Source organism: Bidens hawaiensis, unplaced genomic scaffold (assembly GCF_021521415.1).
Source record: "Bidens hawaiensis isolate Kalapana, Puna unplaced genomic scaffold, B.hawaiensis_p1.1 tig00051645_1, whole genome shotgun sequence".
Classification (NCBI taxonomy): Eukaryota; Viridiplantae; Streptophyta; class Magnoliopsida; order Asterales; family Asteraceae; genus Bidens; species Bidens hawaiensis.
In genome coordinates, this window is record NW_027499283.1 from 66043 (window position 1) to 72162 (window position 6120).

A 6120-nucleotide genomic window follows, 5' to 3' on the forward strand; every position below is an offset into this window, starting at 1 on the left:
ATAATGAACATGGTAATGAGAAGATGAGCCTTACCACGAAGCGTCTTGTTTATACGTGTATTGTCGTCTACTTCAAACAACAGTCAGTTCAATGGCATCAGGTCAACAATTTGGAGACTAAATGCACTTTAATCAGTGGCGGATCCAAGAATTTTTTTCAGGTGGTGCACAACTTTTATATAATTCAATTTCATAGAGTCGGGTATAAAAAATTCGGGGTCGTTTGAGGTTCGGGCCGGTTCGATGGTTCGGATAATGAAAGCAAGGCTTCAACTGAAAACTCTTCATCAGAATCTTCATTTACTAAATGCATGTTCAAACCCTTGAACCCAATCGGAAGCAACGTTAACGTGTTCTTTTACAGCTCTGATGTAACATATGTCTTGATTATGTTGTTTGGGTTTGAAATCAAGACCGTAGTTGGTTGACTTTTTTGCAGTGATCGTGCTCTTAAATGGGACAGATACAAACCCAAGTTCACAACTGTTTGGAAGCTTCTCATTGACATCAGGATGAAGTTAATAGTCTTTCACCTGCCCTTAATGTGACAATCGTCAATTTCAGGTTAACCTCGTTAACTCAACTCCGTTAATTCAAACTTTAAGATCGTTGAATCTATAACGCATACTTCATTACATTTAAACTAGGGTTTAAATGACGCTTAACACTTACTACATGTGTAGTAGTCTTTCGGGATTTGCACCGAAACGCAAACGATTGAGGAATAAACGAAGCACACTAAAACACTAATGATGTGATAACTATGTGTTAGGATTATGTGTTATATTATTGTCATGATTATGTGCAAGTTAGGATAGAATATTCTAGAAAAACAACACTTGAAAGTAGAAGGACTAGAGTGTAACTTGTTTGTTTATAAATATATCACTAATAAACAAACCCTAACCTATTATTCTAAACCTACAACACCACCGATCGGCTCTCTCTCCCTCTCTTGACCCACGGCTGCCGTCCACCATCACACACATATACACATCAAATCAAGAGATTAATCCAAGAACTAGGTGCTAGGAAGGTATACTTGATCATCTCTTACCTCTTTGTTGTTTAATTTTGATGTTTGATGGGTTGTGTGAAAACCCTAAATCGGCCGATCTTGTATGTATGTGATTGTTATGATTCTTGTTAGTTGGATAATAGATTGATAACTAGATTGATATTGATACATGATTGATTGTTGTTCTTGATTTGAATTAAAACACAAACCCTAATCTTGTATGTATGGTGTAATTGATATGCATGGATAGTAGTTATAGTGTCTAGAGGGTTATATGGATGCATGATAGTTCATAGATTGTTATTATGATGAGTTTTGATGTGAACAGATTCTGGACAGAACGTATATACGATGTTTAACTGACTGTAACGAAGTGTAAACGTGAAAATTGATTGAGATTGTGGGTACTGCAGTAAACTAGGTTGAGTCTAGTTTCTATGAAGTATAAATTCGTAATTTTTGGATAAGTGGAAGTATACTTTTATGATTTTACAAAAACGTGATGCAAAGCTGAGCTGTTAGACCTGCTGTTAGGTTATGTTGTAAATGTTATATCTCATGAACTACGAGACCAATTGGGTTGGTTCCACTTCTGGAGGTTGACTCACTGAGTTAGGAACCAAACCCAAGTGGTCTTGCATTTATTGGATTTTTCGTTTAACGGGAATTGCAAATAACATTCTGATGTGCATGAATCTGACTGATATAAGTTAGCTGTAATGTTTTGATCATTATGAACAATCTATATGGAATAAAAATAAGATAAAAGATGTTCTGGAAACCTAAGATATGTATGCTCCTGTGGTAATTTTTGGTAAATTAATTGAGACGTTATAATCGGTAAACTAGTGCAATCTTTCAAGTAGAAATTCTGTCATAACGAAACTAGCTGCTGAGTTGTATAGGAATGCATGAAATATGATAGTTTTTATATAATTGTTGTATTTTGACCAAAATACCCTTGCGGGGAATAGTTGCTAGTTGATTGCCATGAATTGACCAAATTGCCCTTATGGGGAATAATGGTTAGTTAGTCTTTGTTTGTTGACCAAAATGCCCCTACGGGAATAATTGCTAATAAGTATGTTATTAATACGTGACACGAAAGTAATTGCTCACTCATGTATCGTATCACAATTTTACTTGTTTAAGTCACACACGATTCACAAACGAAACACGAAACATGTTACGTGCATAGGTATTATGTGCCGAGTCTAGAGACTCGTTAAACATTCCGATACTTAGAAAATCTCTTTGTTATTTTAGAACGCTAGAGAGTTTTCTACGACGCGCATCACTCGGTGATCTAGATCGGATATTCTTCGCAAACAGTGAGTTCACTTACCCCACTCTTAAACTGTTTTCAAACGTTTTTCACTTGGGGGAGATAACATACTCCGATAAACATATTTTCTGAGATAAACGCATATGAAAGATTTTGTTATAAATTATATATCACTTGTAAAGGCTAAGCGGCATACGTAACATTTGAAGTCCCACACATCGGACCGGTTAATATTTGGAATAGCGAGTCACTTTTGGGTAGTACTACTGGGTTTGACAAACCCCACCCGACGCTAAGCTCAACTGGAGGTTGAGTGGGTGTAAATTTTGGCTAACACTTACCATGGTCTGGAGGACCTGGTGACGGGCACTTGATAAACAGTCAGCTTCGGTCGCGAACCACTTAGCGATACTTGTTGTATAGATTAGCTACCTATCGATATATAATTTGACATAACACTATCTGGTAATGCAAAACACTTAAACGCTGTAACGTGGTTACACACTTAAACGTTGTAACGTGGTTACACACTTAAACGCTGTAACGTAGTTACACACTCAAACGCTGTAACGTGGTAACACACTCAAACGTCGTAACGGGGTTACGCAACATTTAAACGTCGTAACGAGGTTACGCAAAACGCTAAACGATTTATCTTATTTTACTTGTGAACTCACCAACCTTGTGTTGACACTTTTAGTATGTTATTCTCAGGTAGCCGAGGCGGGGCGCGCGGTTTAGGAGCATACATTAATGAAAACACTTTTATTCTGCAAACTTAATTTTAACAGTTACATTTGGTTTTAAGTCGTCCTGCGTGACGCAACTTTTGAATTAAGGTTTTACGCTTCCGCACTTACTTTCATTTAAACGTTTTTCTTTGGTTTGGTTATAACTAATGATTCCGATCCTGCCAGTTCACACCCTCTGACGGTAAAACTCCGTTAGTGGATTTTGAGGGTGTGACAGATTGGTATCAGAGCCATTGGTTATAGCGAACTAGAAGCTGCATGCATACTAGACTATAACCGCGACGACCCATTAGTTATAATAATACGCACTGCATAGGTTGTGTAGTCTTGAAATCTTATCTCTTTACCTATTTTCACTCATACGCGCGCGCATACACGGCTTACCTGTAGGAATGTCGACGCCACCCTCATCATCATCCGATTCGATGACGCATGCTCACGGGAAGGAACCTCAGTTACCTACCGCCTCGCCACCCCGCGTAGTCCCGGAACTCGAAGCTCCCGCACCGAAGAGGTACCGCCTATCCGGAGGCCTTTACGAAAACGACGTTAGCTGGGATTGGTACCCTAACATGATCAGACGTATGGTCTATCGCGAACAAGTTCCCCCGTTGCCTCACCCGAACCATCCTGCTTATCCCAACACCCTACCACCCATAACCGAACCTGTAGAGCGAGTTCTCGCAGCTGTCGTTTCTTGTTTGGAGCGTGATGTGGGTTACATGCGCTACACGAGAGAGAACGTTTACAGACTGTTTAAAGATGGAACCGAGACTCAGGAGGAGATTGCCCGCATGGCAGCGGCAATGAAAGAAATGCAAGAGACTAGTGAGCAACAAACCAAGGTTATGATGAAGATGCAAGCCGAGATGATAGACTTGCAAGAGCAACTCCAAGAAGCAAGGACCCGAACCGAAATAGCCTTAGAACGTTGCGATATCCTACAAATGCAACTTGCCCAGAACGTAGCAGAACCTGAGGCAGAGCCCGAGGCAGAGCCTGATGTAGAACCTGAAAAAGATCCCGAAGAGGAGCCTGAGGAGGATCCCGAGGAAGATCCCGAAGAGGAGCCCGAGGAGGAACCTGAAGAAGAACCGGAGGAGAAACCAGCTGAGGAGGAGGCACATTCAGAGGTGTCCTCAGATGACGACATCTAGTGAGGATGACACTTAGATGGAGGGGTTGTCTCCATCCGAACTATTATTTTTCTATAATTTTAAGGATTGATTGGAAATACTTTGTAGCGAATACAATGGTTTTAATCATGAATTTTTAATTAGACTAATAAGTGGTTGTGATGTGATGTTGTTTTTTTTTTTTTTCTTACCTATCTTTTATTACATGTATGGTGTGTTGTATATGAAAGAAAAATTCACGTTTTATACTATGATTCTAGGAAATGGCTGGAAGAAACGCTGGACGAGGACGAGGTAACATCAGCATGACTGCAGCTGAACTCCAAACCCTGCTGAATGACCATGTTGCTGCCGCTTTAGCTGCACACGTTCAAAATCAAACAGGAGGTCCGAATGGAGCATGTACCTTCAAGAACTACTTAGACTGCAAGCCCAGTACGTTTAAGGGCACTGAGGGAGCTATAGGTTTCCTGCGTTGGGCTGAGAAGGCCGAGTCGGCCTTTGAGATGTGTAATTGTCCCCCTGCCAGTAGGGTCAAATTCGCTGCTGGGACACTTGAGGATTCCGCCCTCACTTGGTGGAATTCGAACGTCCAGATCCTTGGATTGGAACTGGCTAACGCGATGAACTGGGAGGAGTTCAAAAACATGATGCGAGAGGAGTACTGTCCGAGGGAAGAAATTTCGAAGTTAGAGTCGGAGTTTTGGTCGTTGAAAATGGTGGGTTCAGAGATTGAAAGCTACACTACTCGTTCGCACGAGTTGGCAGTGATGTGTCCGCGGATGGTGGATCCGCCGAGCAAGAGAATAGAGATGTACATTGATGGGTTAGCACCACAGATTCAGGGTATGGTGACGTCTTCCAGACCAGCCACGATCCAACAAGCGATCCGTTTGGCTCACAAACTGACGGATCAGGCTGTGACCCAGGGTGCGTTACCACCGAGGGGTTCGACTGTTAAAGCCCGTGACAACCCGAGTAATGACCACGTCAGCAACAGTAACAGCAACAGCAACCCGAACAGCGGGAAGAGAAAGTTTGACAACACCAGATCTTCATCCTCAAACCTCCCACCGCAACACCACTACCGTAAGCCCGAATTTACTCGGAGTTTCAACACTCAGAATCACAACAACAACAACAACGGTAGCGGGCAGGTTTCGAGCGGATATGTTGGGAAATATCCAAAGTGCAACAGGTGCAACTATCATCATGTTGGTCAATGTGACCGTGTCAAGTGTCAAAGATGCGGAAAGATAGGTCATCAAGCGAAGGAATGTAGAGGAGACCTTGCGGCGAAGGGTGCTCCTAAGCCACCGATGACGACTAAGGGATGTTTTGAATGTGGACAGGAAGGTCATTTCCGGAAGGATTGCCCCAAGCTGAAACATAATGACAACAATGGGGGCAATGGAAGTGGCAGTAATGGTGGAGGAAATGGCAAAGGAAGAGCGTTTGTGATTGGATCAGGTCAAGCCCGCAGAGATCCGCATGTGGTGTCTGGTAAGTTCCCTGTAAACGATTGTTTTGCTTCTGTTTTGTTTGACACTGGAGCTGATAGGAGTTTTGTGTCAAAGGCCTTTAGCCAACTTTTAAACCTTACTCCAACCCCGTTAGACGCTAAGTTTCCTGTTGAATTAGCTAACGGTAAAACTGTAATAACAACTCATATACTTGCGGGATGTAAGTTGAAACTGTCAGGTCATGTCTTTGACATCGACCTTATTCCTTTTACGCTTAGTAGTTTCGATGTCGTTGTCGGCATGGACTGGTTATCCGAGAACCGAGCGGAGATTATATGCCATGATAAGATAGTACATATTACCACCCCTTCTGGCGAGATCATTTCGGTCCGAGGCGAGAGAAGCGGCATGACCACCAGCGTCATTACCCTTATGAAGGCACAGAAGTATTTACGAAAGGGTCATC